General features: G+C 42.6%; 1 long non-coding RNA gene across 1 annotated transcript in view; it reads right to left on the reverse strand.

Moving 5' to 3' along the window:
• Positions 1-358: 358 nt before the first annotated feature.
• Positions 359-17,338, reverse strand: part of LOC139237845 (uncharacterized) — a 102,428-nt gene continuing 85,448 nt past the window's right edge. The window contains exon 3 of the long non-coding RNA XR_011588534.1: positions 359-427. This is a non-coding gene — a long non-coding RNA (uncharacterized lncRNA). The remainder of the gene's footprint in view (positions 428-17,338) is intronic.

Here is a 17,338-nt window from a genome sequence, read left to right on the forward strand (position 1 = left end):
TTGTTTGTGTCACGTCATTTCCGGTGTCGATAGCCTTCAAAATATTACCTTCTGTTTCAGGCACCATGGGTACAATTCCAGTCTCTGTGTCCTTCACAACATTGAGATCTGTTGTAAATAACGCTGAAAAGCATAATCAATCAAAAGTAACTTAAAAATTAAAAACCAATCAATCGATCAATGAGATGATTTTTCCTCACTTTTCACACAGGATATTATGAAATTTTACTGATGTGATAATTTGGTAGAAATAATCAACAGAGAAAACCTGTTAACCAGCGGCCACAGGAAGTGGCTGTGGCTCGGATTCACTCACCGGGTCTGAGCTTCTCTTCAATTTCTGACATCAATGCACAGTCGTTGTTTCTGGGCGGTAATTTTGCTCTGAACACTCCCAGCTTCTTCGGAATTTCTGGTTTCTTTTGCTCTGAATTAAAGGGAAACATCGTCAGTCAGTGAAAGTACTCATCAATGACCCAAAGCAGATAATGGTTGAAGGAGCTTGGCTTTCAGGGCAGTTTGTTAAAGCTTGGCTCAGTGGAAGAATAGAAGCAAATAAGGTACAGAAGTGACAAGTGACTAGGCATCTTGTCTGATTCACTGTGAAGCTACACAGAAGCAGCTTTGATTTTGGTCAAATGATAAAACTACATGCAAGCTGACCATGAATCCTGGGACACGTTAATTCAAGTCAGGGGAACTGAATAGTCCAAGAAGTGTGAATCAAGAAATTTCATTGGATAAGCCAATTGGTGCAGGGACAGGTACAGAACTGAATATGCACATTGTGCGTGGGGATGGTACAGTATTGTTTATATACAGGAACAGGTATGGTACTGTGTATAAACACAGGAACAAGTACAGTATTGTCTTTCTTCTTCGGCAGTCCCTCGGAGTCGAGGATGACCTGCTTCCATGCTAAAAATGAGTTCTCAGGTGACTAATGAGTCCGATGCAGGAACGGGTGGCTGGGATTCCGTGCCCTCCTTCCGCTGTTTACGTTTGGTTTCAGCTTGCTTCCGACGAAGAAACCCGAGGTGTTCGGCGCCTTCCCAGATGTTTTTCCTCCACTTAGGGCGGTCTTGGGCCAACGGTGGGGATTTTGCATTTTATCAAGGCGGCTTTGAGGGTGTCCTTGAAGTACTGCCTCTGCCCACTTGGGGCTCGCTTGCCGTGTTGGAGCTCCGAGTAGAGCGCTTGTTTTGGGAATCACGTAGCGGGCATGTGGACAATGCAGCCCACCCAACGAAGCTGGTCAAGCGTGGTCAGTGCTTCGATGCTGAGGATGTTGGCCTGAGCGTGAACACTGACTTTGGGGCATCTGTCCTCCCAGGGGATTTGCAGGATCTTGCGGAGGCAGCGTTGGTGGTATTTCTCCAGTGTTTTGAGGTGCTTGCTGTACATAGTCCATGTCTCTGAGGCATATAGGAGGGCGGGTGTCACCACTGCTCTGTAGACCATGAGCTTGGTGCCGGGTTTGAGATCCTGGTCATCAAACACTCTCTTCCTCAGGCACCCGAAGGCTGCGCTGGCACACTGAAGACGGTGTTGAACCTCGTCGTTGGTGTCTGCCCTTGTTGACAGTAGGCTCCCGAGGTATGGAGAATGGTCCACGTTGTCCAAGGCCTCGTCATGGATTTTGATAACCGGGCGGGGGGGCAATGCTGTGTGGCGGGGTCAGGTTGGTGGAGGACCTTTGTCTTACGGATGTTTAGTGTAAGGCCCATGCTCTCATTCGCCTCGGTGAAGGCATTGACGATGGCTTGGAGTTTGGCTTCCCGAGTGTGCGCAGACACAGGCTTCGTCCGCGTACTGTAGTTCGATGATGGAGGACGGGACGACCTGGAGACTGGATCTGGCCTGGAGACGGCGGAGGTTGGACAGATTCCCGTTTGTCCTGTAATTTAGCTCCACTCCAGCGAGGAGCTTATCGAGGGTGAGATGGAGCATTGCAGCAAGGAAAATCGAGAAGAGCGTTGGTGCAATGACACAGCCTTGCTTGACCCCGCTCCGAACATGAATTGGGTCTGTGGTGGATCCATTGGTCAGGATCATGGCTTGCATGGCATCGTGAAGCAGGCGAAGGATGGTGACAAACTTTTGAGGGCAGCCGAAACGGAGGAGTACGCTCCATAGTCCCTCACGGTTGACAGTGTCGAAGGCCTCTGTAAGGTCAAAGAAGGCCATGTACAGGGCTTTGTGCTGTTCCCTGCTTTTCTTTTGTAGTTGTTGCACGGTGAAGATCATGTCCGTTGTACTCCTTTGTGGGCGGAATTCGTATTGCGACTCTGGGAGGAGTTCTTCAGCCACAGGAAGATGGCGATTCAGGAGGAGTCTCGCAATGACTTTCCCGGTGGCAGACAGCAGGGAAATTCTTCTGTAGTTACCGCAGTCGGACTTGTCACCTTTCCTGAAGATGGTCACGGTTCCAGCATCTGAGATGTCCTGGCATGCCCTCCTCCTTCCAGATAAGAGAAATTAGATTATATAATCGCGCCTAAAGTGTTTCTCCGCCATGTTTTAGTGCTTCAGCAGGGATTCCATCTGCTCCTGATGAATTGTTCTTCAGTTGTCAGATGGCCTTTTCAACCTCGTGCCGGGCTGGGGTTATGCTGAGATGGTGCCGGGTGGCATGCTGTGGGATAGAGTCGATGACACTCACGTCGAAGACAGTCTTGGTTGAGGAGATCCTCGAAGTGCTCCTTCCAGTGGGCACTGACTGCCTCTCTGTCCTTGATGAGCACCTCTCCGTTCTTAGCCAGTAGTGGGGTAGGGCCTTGGGTGCTTGGGCCGTAGGTGGTCTTGATTGTGCTAAAGCATCCTTGCATGTCGTGGTTGTCAGCCAGCTGCTGGATTTCTTGAGCTTTCTCCACTCGCCATTTGCTCTTTAGGTCGCAGGTTTTTTTGTTGGACCTCAGACTTCAGATGTCTGTAGAGCTGCTTTCTTGCCCTCGTGTTGCTGCCTCCAGTCCAAGAATGCCTTGCGCTTGCGGCATATTAGCTCCTGGTTGTTCTCGTCGAACCAGTCTTGGTGTTTCTTGGTCAAGTGACCGAGCGTCTCTTCGCAGGTGCTGATTATGGAGGCCTTGAGGGCAGACCAGGCACTGTGGACACTCTGGGTCTCTGGGAGTCGTCAGGTTGGTAGTGAGGCGTTGGCTGAATAGGGCTTTCTTAGCAGGATCTTTGAATGCACTGACTTTGATTTTCCTGCAGCATTGTTTCTGTTGTCGTTACTGTTTTGGGGCAATGGTGGTGATCAAGCGAATTAGGTGGTGGTCTGTCCAGCAGTCGTTAGCCCTTGTCATGGCGCGGGTGATGTGCATGTCTTTGCGGTCCCTGGCTCGGACAATGACTTAGCCTAGCAGATGCCAGTGCTTGGAACGAGGGTGTTGCCATGAAGCTTTATATTTTGTCCTTCTGATGGAATAGGGTATTAGTTATGACGAGGCCGTGTTCTGAGCATTTTGTCAGGAGGAGGGTGCCATTGGAGTTGGCTTTCCCTACCCCCTCTCTGCCGATCACACCTCCCCAGAGGTCTGTGTCCTTACCGACCCTGGTGTTGAAGTTGCCAGGGAGGATCAGCTTGTCGCTCGTTGGGACTCGGGACAGGGATTGTTCGAGGCTGGAGTAGAATTTCTCTTTGGTATCGTCTGTAGCATCCAGTGTTGGGGCGTATGCGCTGAAGACCATCGCGTGCTGGTTCCGGGCTAGGGTGAGCTGAAGATGCATGAGGCATTCATTTATCCTGCAGGGGGAGTCTCTGAGATGGCCCACTGGTTCGTTTTTTACGGCGAAGCCAACCCTATGGAGGCGGCGTTCTGCTTCTGGTTTGCCTTTCCAGAAAAAGGTGTAGCCACCACTTTGTTCTTTGAGTTGGCCTTCCCCTGCCCGCCGTGTCTCACTTAGGGCGGCGATGTCAACATCGAAATGTCTGAGCTCCCGGGCAACGATGGCAGTGTGGCGTTCCGGTCTGTCGCTGTTGTGGTTGTCCATGCGGGTCCTGACGTTCCAGATCCTGAACTTCATTTTGAAGGGTGGAATATGCCTGTGCGTGAGTTCTTTTAACGTGGGGTGGCTTTTGCATACTGGCTACCACACGGGCTTAGATGAGCAAGGTCATGGTCCAGTGGCAAGGGGGTCCAAGACCACTGGAGACCAGGCTCCACTGTATGGGCCTAGAACATACAAACACACATACTCCTACTGTTCTCCTTTCTATACAGTACTGTGTATACACAGGGAAAGGTACAGTACTGTATATGCACAGAAACAGGTACAGCATTGTATATACACAGGGACAGCTACAACTTTGTATATATACAGGAACAGGTATAGTATTGTATATATACAGCAACTGGTACAGTACTCTATATATACAGGGACAGGTACAGTATTGTGTACAGTTTTGGTCCCCTAATCTGAGGAAGGACGCTCTTGCTATTGAGGGAGTGCAGCGAAGGTTCACCAGACTGATTCCCGGGATGGCAGGACTGACATATGAAAAAAGACTGGATCGTCTGGGCCTGTATTCACTGGAATTTAGAAGGATGAGAGGGGAGCTCATAGAAACATAAAATTCTGACAGGATTCACCAGGTTAGATGCAGGAAGAATGTTCCCGATGTTGGGAAAGTCCAGAAGCAGGGGACACAGTCTAAGGATAAGGGGTAAGCCATTTAAGACCGAGATGAGGAGAAACTTCTTCACTCAGGGAATTGTGAACCTGTGGAATTCTCTACCGCAGAGAGTTGTTGATGCCAGTTCATTAGATATATTCAAGAGAGAGTTAGATGTGGCCCAGATGGCTAAAGGGATCAAGGGGTATGGAGAGAAAGCAGGAAAGGGTTACTGAGGGAATGATCAGCCGTGATCTTATTGAATGGTGGTGCAGGCTCGAAGTGCCGAATGGCCTCCTGCACCTATTTTCTGTGTTTCTATGTTTCTATGTTTCCATGGACAGGTACAGTACTGTATATGTACAGGAACAAGTACAGTATTGTATATATACAGCAACAGGTACAGTATTGTATATATACAGCGACAGGTACAGAATTGTATATATACAGGACAGGTACAATAGTGTATATATACAGGGACAAGTACAGGTGTGTATATATACAGGACAGGTACAGTATTTTATATATACAGGGACAGGTACAGTAGTGTATATATACAGGGACAGATACAGTAGTGTATATAAACAGGGCAGCTACAGCACTGTATATATACAGGGGCAGGTACAGTATTGTATATATACAGGGCAGGTACAGTACTGTATATATACAGGGACAAGTACAGCACTGTATATATACAGGAGCAGGTACAGTACTGTATATATACAGGGACAGGTACAGTACTGTATATATACAGGGGCAGGCACAGAATTGTATATGTACCGGGACAGGTACAGTACTGTATATATACAGGTACAGTAGTGTATATAAACAGGGCAGGTACAGTACTGTATATATACAGGGGCAGATACAGTACTGTATATATACAGGGACAGGTACAGAATTGTATATATACAAGGCAGGTACAGTACTTTAAATATACAGAGACAGGTACAGTACTATATGTATACAGGGATAAGTACAGAATGGTATAAATACAGAAACAGGTACAGTACTGTATATATGCAAGGAAAGGTACAGTAGTGTATATATGCAGGGACAGGTGCAGTACTATATATCTACAGGGACAGGTACACTACTGCATATATACAGGGGCAGGTATGGTACTGTATATATACAGGGCGGGCACAGTACTGTATATATATATAGGGCAGGTACAGTACTGTATATATACAGGGCAGGTACAGTTCTGTATATATACAGGGACAGGTACAGTACTGTATGTATACAGGACAGGTACAGTACTGTATATATACAGGGGCAAGTACAGCACTGTATGTATACAGGGACAGGTACAATAGTGAATATATACAGGGACAGGTACAGTCCTCTATATATACAGGGACAGGTACTGTACTGTACATATACAGGTACAGGCACAGTGCTGTATACATACAGGGACAGGTACAGTACTGTATATATAAAGGACAGTTACAGTACTCTATATATACATGAGCCAGGTAGAGTACTGTATATATAGAGGGACAGCTGCAGAAGTGTATATATACAGCGACAGGTACATTAGTTTAAATATACAGGGACATCTACAGCACTGTATATATACAGTGACAGGTGCAGTAGTGTATATTTACAGGGCAGGTACAGTACTGTATATATACAGGGCAGGTACAGTACTGTATATACAGGGAAAGGTACAGTAGTGTATATATGCAGGGACAGGTGCAGTAGTGTATATATGCAGGGACAGGTGCAGTACTGTATATATACAGGGACAGGTACACTACTGCAAATATACAGGGACAGGTACGGTACTGTATATATACAGGGACAGGTACAGCAGTGTATATATACAGGGCAGGTACAGTACAGTATATATACAGGGACATGTACACTACTGTTTATATACAGGGACAGGTACTGTAGTGTACATATACAGTGACAGGGACAGGAACAGTACTGTCTATATAAAGGGCAGGTACAGTACTGTATATATACAGGGACAGCTACCGTAGTGTATATATACAGGGACAGGTACAGTAGTGTATATATACAGAGCAGGTACAGAAGTGTATAAATACACAGACAGGGACCGTACTGTACGTAAACAGGGACAGGTACAGCACTGTATATATACAGGGACAGGTACAGTACTGTATATATACAGGGACAGGTACAGTAGTGTGTATATATAGGGACAGGAAGAGTGCTGTATATATATAGGGGAGGTACAGTACTGTATATATACAGGGACAGGTACAGTGTTGTATATAAACAGAGCAGGTACAGTACTATATATATACAGGGGCAGATACAGTAATGTATATATACAGGGACAGTTACAGTAGTGTATATATACAGGGACAGGTACAGAATTGTATACATACAGGGCAGGTACAGTACTTTAAATATACAGGGACAGGTACAGTACTGTATATATACAGGGAAAGGTACAGTAGTGTATATATGCAGGGACAGGTGCAGTACTGTGTATATATACAGGGACAGGTACACTACTGCATATATACATGGACAGGTACGGTACTGTATATATACAGGGTGGGTACAGTACTGTATATATACAGGACAGGTACAGTAGTGTATATATGCAGGGACAGGTACATTACTGTATATATACAGGGACAGGTACAGTACTGTATATATACAGCGCAGGTACAGTAGTGTATATATACAGGGACAGGTAGAGTACTGTATACATACAGGGCCAGGTACAGTACTGTAAATAGACAGGGCAGGTACAGTAGTGTATATACACAGGTCATGTACAGTACTGTATATATACAGGGACAGGAAGAGTACTGTATATATACAGGGACAGGTACAGTACTGTATATATACAGGGCAGATACAGTACTGTATATATACAGGGACAGGTACAGTAGTGTATATATACAGGGCCAGGTAGAGTACTGTATATATACAGGGCCAGGTACAGTACTGTAAATAGACAGGGCAGGTACAGTAGTGTATATACACAGGGCATGTACAGTACTGTATATATACAGGGACAGGAAGAGTACTGTATATATACAGGGTCAGGTACAGTACTGTATATATACAGGGCAGGTACAGTACTGTATATATACAGGGACAGGTACAGTAGTGTATATATACAGGGACAGGTACAGTGCTGTGTATATTCAGGGACAGGTACAGTAGTGTGTATATACAGGGACAGGTACAGTAGTGTATATATACAGGGCAGGTACAGTACTGTATATATACGGGGACAGGTACAGTAGTGTATATATACAGGGCAGGTACAGTACTGTATATATATGGGGACAGGTACAGTACTGTATAAATACAGGGACAGGTACACTACTGTATATATATACAGGGTCAGGTACAGTAGTGTATATATACAGGGGCAGGTACAGTACTGTATATATACAGGGGCAGGTACAGTACTTTATATATACACGGACAGGGACCGTACTGTACATAAACAGGGACAGGTACAGTACTGTATATATACAGAGACAGGTACACTACTGTTTATATACAGGGGCAGGCACAGTACTGTATATATATGGGGACAGTTACAGTAGTGTATATATACAGGGACAGGTACAGAATTGTATACATACAGCGCAGGTACAGTACTTTAAATATACAGGGACAGGAAGAGTACTGTATATATACAGGGACAGGTACAGTACTGTATATATACAGGGCAGGTACAGTACTGTATATATACAGGGACAGGTACAGTAGTGTATATATACAGGGACAGGTACAGTGCTGTGTATATTCAGGGACAGGTACAGTAGTGTGTATATACAGGGACAGGTACAGTAGTGTATATATACAGGGCAGGTACAGTACTGTATATATACGGGGACAGGTACAGTAGTGTATATATACAGGGCAGGTACAGTACTGTATATATATGGGGACAGGTACAGTACTGTATAAATACAGGGACAGGTACACTACTGTTTATATATAGGGTCAGGTACAGTAGTGTATATATACAGGGGCAGGTACAGTACTGTATATATACAGGGGCAGGTACAGTACTGTATATATACACATACAGGGACCGTACTGTACATAAACAGGGACAGGTACAGTACTGTATATATACAGGGACAGGTACACTACTGTTTATATACAGGGACAGGCACAGTACTGTCTATATACAGGACAGTTACAGTACTGTATATATACATGGGACAGGTAGAGTACTGTATATATGGAGGGACAGGTACAGAAGTGTATATATACAGCGACAGGTGCAGTAGTGTACATATAGAGGGCCGGTACAGTACTGTATATATACAGGGGCAGGTACTGTACTGTATATATAGGGTCGGTACAGGACTGTATATATACAGGGACAGGTACAATAATGTATATATACAGGAACAGGTACAGTAGTGTATATATACAGCGACAGGTGCAGTAGTGTATATATACAGGGCCGGTACAGTACTGTATATATACAGGGACAGGTTCAGTAATGTATATATATAGGAACAGGGACAGTAGTGTATATATACAGCGACAGGTACAGTACTGTATATATACAGGGACATCTACAGTACTGTAATATACAGGGACAGGTAAATTAGTGTATATATACAGGGACAGGTACAGCACTGTATATATACAGGGCAGGTACAGTTCTGTAGATATACAGGGATAGGTACAGAACTCTATATATTCAGGGGAAGGTATAGCAGTGTATATATAAGGGCAGGTACAGCAGTGTATATATAGAGGGACAGGTACAGAAGTGTATATATACAGCAACAGGTACAGTAGTGTATATATAATCGGACAGGTACAGTACTGTATATATACAGGGACAGGTACAGTCCTCTCTATATAGAGGGACAGGTACTGTAGTGTACATATACAGGTACAGGTACAGTACTGTATACATACAGGGACAGGTACAGTACTGTGTATATACATGGGACAGGTAGAATACTGTATATATAGAGGGACAGCTACAGAAGTATATATGTACAACGACGGGTACATTAGTGTAAATATACAGGAACATCTACAGCACTGTATATATACAGCGACAGGTGCAGTAGTGTATATATACAGGGCAGGTACAGTACTTTATGTATACAGGGACAGGTACTGTACTGTATATATACAGGGCAGGCACAGAATTGTATATGTACCGGGGCAGGTACAGTAGTGTATATATACAGTGACAGGTACAGTATTGTATATATACAGGACAGGTACAGTACTGTATATAAACAGGGCAGGTACAGTACTGTATATATACAGGGGCAGATACAGTACTGTATATATACAGGGACAGGTACAGTACTATATGTATACAGGGATAAGTACAGAATGGTATAAATACAGAAACAGGTACAGTACTGTATATATGCAAGGAAAGGTACAGTAGTGTATATATGCAGGGACAGGTGCAGTACTATATATCTACAGGGACAGGTACACTACTGCATATATACAGGGGCAGGTATGGTACTGTATATATACAGGGCAGGCACAGTACTGTATATATATATAGGGCAGGTACAGTACTGTATATATACAGGGCAGGTACAGTTCTGTATATATACAGGGACAGGTACAGTACTGTATGTATACAGGACAGGTACAGTACTGTATATATACAGGGGCAAGTACAGCACTGTATGTATACAGGGACAGGTACAATAGTGAATATATACAGGGACAGGTACAGTCCTCTATATATACAGGGACAGGTACTGTACTGTACATATACAGGTACAGGCACAGTGCTGTATACATACAGGGACAGGTACAGTACTGTATATATAAAGGACAGTTACAGTACTCTATATATACATGAGACAGGTAGAGTACTGTATATATAGAGGGACAGCTGCAGAAGTGTATATATACAGCGACAGGTACATTAGTTTAAATATACAGGGACATCTACAGCACTGTATATATACAGTGACAGGTGCAGTAGTGTATATTTACAGGGCAGGTACAGTACTGTATATATACAGGGCAGGTACAGTACTGTATATACAGGGAAAGGTACAGTAGTGTATATATGCAGGGACAGGTGCAGTAGTGTATATATGCAGGGACAGGTGCAGTACTGTATATATACAGGGACAGGTACACTACTGCAAATATACAGGGACAGGTACGGTACTGTATATATACAGGGACAGGTACAGCAGTGTATATATACAGGGCAGGTACAGTACAGTATATATACAGGGACATGTACACTACTGTTTATATACAGGGACAGGTACAGTAGAATACATATACAGTGACAGGGACAGGAACAGTACTGTATATATAAAGGGCAGGTTCAGTACTGTATATATACAGGGACAGGTACTGTACTTTATATATACAGGGACAGGTACAGCATTATATATATACAGGGCAGGGACAGAAGTGTATAAATACATGGACAGGGACCGTACTGTACATAAACAGGGACAGGTACAGTACTGTATATATACAGGGACAGGTACACTACTGTTTATATACAGGGACAGGAACAGTACTGTATATATATATATAGGGTAGGTACAGTACTGTATATATACAGGGACAGGTACTGTAGTGTACATATACAGGTACAGGTACAGTACTGAATATACACAGGGAAAGGTACAGTACTGTATATATACAGGACAGTTACAGTACTGTATATATACATGGGACAGGTAGAGTATTGTATATATATAGGGACAGGTACAGAAGTGTATATATACAGCAACAGGTACGTTAGTGTATATATACAGTGCAGGTACAATAGTGTATATATACAGTGCAGGTACAGTAGTGTATATATACAGGGCAGGTACAGTACTGTATATATACAGGGACAGGTACAGTAGTGTATATATACAGGGACAGGAAGAGTACTGTATATATACAGGGACAGGTACAGCATTGTATATATACATGGACAGGTACAGTAGTGTATATATACAGGGACAGGTACAGTAGTGTATATATACAGTGCAGGTACAGTAGTATATATATACAGGGCAGGTACAGTACTGTATATATACAGGGACATATATATATATAGGGTAGGTATTGTATATATATAGGGTAGGTACAGTACTGTATATATACAGGGACAGGTACAGTGTTGTATATAAACTGAGCAGGTACAGTACTATATATATATATACAGGGGCAGATACAGTAATGCATATATACAGGGACAGTTACAGTAGTGTATATATACAGGGACAGGAAGAGTACTGTATATATACAGGGGTAGGTACAGCATTGCATATATACATGGACCGGTACAGTAGTGTTTATATACAGGGACAGGTACTGTAGTGTTCATATACAGGTACAGGTACAGTACTGTATATACACAGGGAAAGGTACAGTACTGTTTATATACAGGACAGTTACAGTACTGTATATATACATGGGACAGGTAGAGTATTGTATATATATAGGGACAGGTACAGAAGTGTATATATACAGCAACAGGTATGTTAGTGTATATATACAGTGCAGGTACAATAGTGTATATATACAGTGCAGGTACAGTAGTGTATATATACAGGGCAGGTACAGTGCTGTATATCTACAGGGACAGGTGCAGTATTGTATATATACAGGGCATGTACAGCACTGTATATATACAGGGACAGGTACAGTACTGTATATCTACAGGGACAGGTGCAGTATTGTATATATACAGGGCATGTACAGCACTGTATATATACAGGGACAGGTACAGTACTGTATATATACAGGGCCAGGTACAGTACTGTAAATAGACAGGGCAGGTACAGTAGTGTATATACACAGGGCATGTACAGTACTGTATATATACAGGGACAGGTACAGTGCTGTATATAGACAGAGCAGGTACAGTACTATATATATACAGGGGCAGATACAGTAATGTATATATACAGGGACAGTTACAGTAGTGTATATATACAGGGACAGGTACAGAATTGTATACTTACAGGGCAGGTACAGTACTTTAAATATACAGGGACAGGTACAGTACTGTATATATACAGGTAAAGGTACAGTAGTGTATATATGCAGGGACAGGTGCAGTGCTGTGTATATATACAGGGACAGGTACACTACTGTATATATACATGGACAGGTACGGTACTGTATATATACAGGGTGGGTACGGTACTGTATATATACAGGACAGGTACAGTAGTGTATATATGCAGGGACAGGTACATTACTGTATATATACAGGGACAGGTACAGTACTGTATATATACAGCGCAGGTACAGTAGTGTATATATACAGGGACAGGTAGAGTACTGTATATATACAGGGCCAGGTACAGTACTGTAAATAGACAGGGCAGGTACAGTAGTGTATATACACAGGGCATGTACAGTACTGTATATATACAGGGACAGGAAGAGTACTGTATATATACAGGGTCAGGTACAGTACTGTATATATACAGGGCAGGTACAGTACTGTATATATACAGGGACAGGTACAGTAGTGTATATATACAGGGACAGGTACAGTGCTGTGTATATTCAGGGACAGGTACAGTAGTGTGTATATACAGGGACAGGTACAGTAGTGTATATATACAGGGCAGGTACAGTACTGTATATATACAGGGACAGGTACAGTAGTGTATATATACAGGGCAGGTACAGTACTGTATATATATGGGGACAGGTACAGTACTGTATAAATACAGGGACAGGTACACTACTGTATATATATACAGGGTCAGGTACAGTAGTGTATATATACAGGGGCAGGTACAGTACTGTATATATACAGGGGCAGGTACAGTACTTTATATATACACGGACAGGGACCGTACTGTACATAAACAGGGACAGGTACAGTACTGTATATATACAGAGACAGGTACACTACTGTTTATATACAGGGGCAGGCACAGTACTGTATATATACAGGACAGTTACAGTACTGTATATATACATGGGACAGGTAGAGTACTGTATATATGGAGGGACAGGTACAGAAGTGTATATATACAGCGACAGGTGCAGTAGTGTACATATAGAGGGCCGGTACAGTACTGTATATATACAGGGGCAGGTACTGTACTTTATATATAGGGTCGGTACAGGACTGTATATATACAGGGACAGGTACAGTAATGTATATATACAGGAACAGGTACAGTAGTGTATATATACAGCGACAGGTGCAGTAGTGTATATATACAGAGCCGGTACAGTACTGTATATATACAGGGACAGGTTCAGTAATGTATATATACAGGAACAGGTACAGTAGTGTATATATACAGCGACAGGTACAGTACTGTATATATACAGGGACAGCTACAGTACTGTAATATACAGGGACAGGTACAGTAGTGTATATATACAGGGACAGGTACAGCACTGTATATATACAGGGCAGGTACAGTCCTGTAGATATACAGGGATAGGTACAGAACTCTATATATACAGAGCAGGTACAGTACTGTATTTATACAGGGACAGGTACAGTACTGTATATATTCAGGGGAAGGTATAGCAGTGTATATATAAGGGCAGGTACAGCAGTGTATATATAGAGGGACAGGTACAGAAGTGTATATATACAGCAACAGGTAAGTAGTGTATATATAATCGGACAGGTACAGTACTGTATATATACAGGGACAGGTACAGTCCTCTATATATAGAGGGACAGGTACTGTAGTGTACATATACAGGTACAGGTACAGTACTGTATACATACAGGGACAGGTACAGTACTGTGTATATACATGGGACAGGTAGAGTACTGTATATATAGAGGGACAGCTACAGAAGTATATATGTACAACGACGGGTACATTAGTGTAAATATACAGGGACATCTACAGCACTGTATATATACAGCGACAGGTGCAGTAGTGTATATATACAGGGCAGGTACAGTACTTTATGTATACAGGGACAGGTACTGTACTGTATATATACAGTACTTTAAATATACAGAGACAGGTACAGTACTATATGTATACAGGGATAAGTACAGAATTGTATAAATACAGGAACAGTACTGTATATATGCAAGGAAAGGTACAGTAGTGTATATATGCAGGGACAGGTGCAGAATTGTATATATACAGGGGCAGGTACAGTACTGTATATATACAGAGCAGGCACAGAATTGTATATATACAGGGCAGGCACAGTGCTGTATATAAACAGGGCAGGTACAGTACTGTTTATATACAGGGGCAGATACAGTAGTGTATATATACAGGGGCAGGTACTGAATTGTTTATATACAGGGGCAGGTACAGTACTTTAAATATACAGAGACAGGTACAGTACTGTATATCTACGGGGCAGGTACAGTACTGTATGTATACAGGGACAGGTACAGTACTGTATATATACAGGGGCAGGTACAGTACTGTATATATACAGGGCAGGCACAGAATTGTATATGTACCGGGGCAGGGACAGTAGTGTATATGTACAGGGGCAGGTACAGTAGTGTATATATACAGGGACAGGTACAGTACTGTATATATACAGGGACAGGTACAGTGCTGTATATAAACAGGGCAGGTACAGTACTGTTTATATACAGGGGCAGATACAGTAGTGTATATATACAGGTGCAGGTACAGAATTGTATATATACAGGGCAGGTACAGTACTTTAAATATACAGAGACAGGTACAGTACTGTATATCTACAGGGACAGGTACAGTGCTGTATATAAACAGGGCAGGTACAGTACTGTATATATACAGGGGCAGATACAGTACTGTATATATACAGGGACAGGTACAGAATTGTATATATACAGGGCAGGTACAGTACTTTAAATATACAGAGACAGGTACAGTACTGTATGTATACAGGGACAAGTACAGCACTGTAGATATACAGGGCAGGTACAGTAGTGTATATATAGAGGGACAGGTACAGTACTGTAAATATACAGGGACAGGTACAGTAGTGTATATACAGAGTGCCGGTAAAGTACTGTATATATATACAGCGACAGGTACAGTCATGTATACATACAGGGACAGGAACAGTACTGTATATTTACAGGGGCAGGTACAGTACTGTATATATACAGGGACAGGTACAGTAGTGTATATATACAGGGACAGGTTCAGTACTGTATATATACAGTAGCAGGTATAGTACTGTATAGTTACAGGGCAGGTACAGTACTGTATATATACAGGGACAAGTACAATAGTGAATATATACAGGGACAGGTACAGTAGTGTATATATACAGGGACAGGTACAGAATTGTATATATACAGGGCAGGTACAGTACTGTATGTATACAGGGACAGCTCCAGTACTGTATATATACAGGGACAGGTACAGTAGTGTAGGTATACAGGGACAGGTACAGTAGGGTTTATCTATACAGGGCATGTACAGTATTGTATATATACAGGGACAGGTACAGTACTGCACATATACAAGGCAGGGTACAGTACTGTATATATACAGGGCCAGGTACAGTACTGTGTATATATAGGGAAGGTACATTACTGTATATATACAGGGACAGCTCCAGTACTGTATATATATGGGGCCGGTACAGTACTGTATGTATACAGGGACAGGTACAATAGTGAATATATACAGGGACAGGTACGATAGTGTATATATACAAGGACAGGCACAGTACTGTATATATACAGGGGCAGGTACAGTACTCTATATATACAGGGCAGGTACAGTACTGTATATATATACAGGGACAGGTACAGTACTGTATATATACAGGGTTGGTACAGGACTGTATATATACAGCGACAGGTACAGTACTGTATATATACAGGACAGGTACAGCAGTGTATATATATAGGGACAAGTACAGTAGTGTAGATATACAGGGACAGGTACAGTACTGTATATATACAGGGCATGTATAGTACTGTATATATACAGGGACAGGTACAGTACTGTATATATACAAGCAGGCTACAGTACTGTATAAATACAGGGCCAGGTACAGTACTGTATATATACAGGGAAGGTACATTACTGTATATATACAGGGACAGGTACAGTACTGTATATACGGGGCCGGTACAGTACTGTATATATACAGGGCAGGTACAGCAGTGTAGATACACAGGAACAGGTACAGTACTGTATATATACTGGGACAGGTAAAGCAGTGTGTATATACAGGGATGGGTACAGTAGTGTATATATGCAGGGGCAGGTACGTTCTGTATATATACAGGGACAGGTACAGTATTGTCTCTACAGAGACAGGTACAGTACTGTATATATACAGGGACAGGTACAGTACAGTATATATACAGGGCAGGTACAGTACAGTATATATACAGGGACAGGTATAGTACTGTATATATATACAGGGCAGGTACAGTACTGTATATATACAGGGACAGGTACAGTACTGTATATATACAGGGCAGGTACAGTACAGTATATATACAGGGACAGGTACAGTACTGTATATATACAGGGCAGGTACAGTACTCTATATATACAGGGCAGGTACAGTACTGTATATATATACAGGGACAGGTACAGTACTGTATATATACAGGGTTGGTACAGGACTGTATATATACAGGGACAGGTACAGTACTGTATATATACAGGACAGGTACAGCAGTGTATATATATAGGGACAGGTACAGTATTGTCTCTACCGAGACAGGTACAGTACTGTATATATACAGGGACAGGTACAGTACAGTATATATACAGGGCAGGTACAGTACAGTATATATACAGGGACAGGTATAGTACTGTATATATATAC

This window comes from Pristiophorus japonicus, chromosome 24 (assembly GCF_044704955.1).
Source record: "Pristiophorus japonicus isolate sPriJap1 chromosome 24, sPriJap1.hap1, whole genome shotgun sequence".
Taxonomy (NCBI): Eukaryota; Metazoa; Chordata; class Chondrichthyes; family Pristiophoridae; genus Pristiophorus; species Pristiophorus japonicus.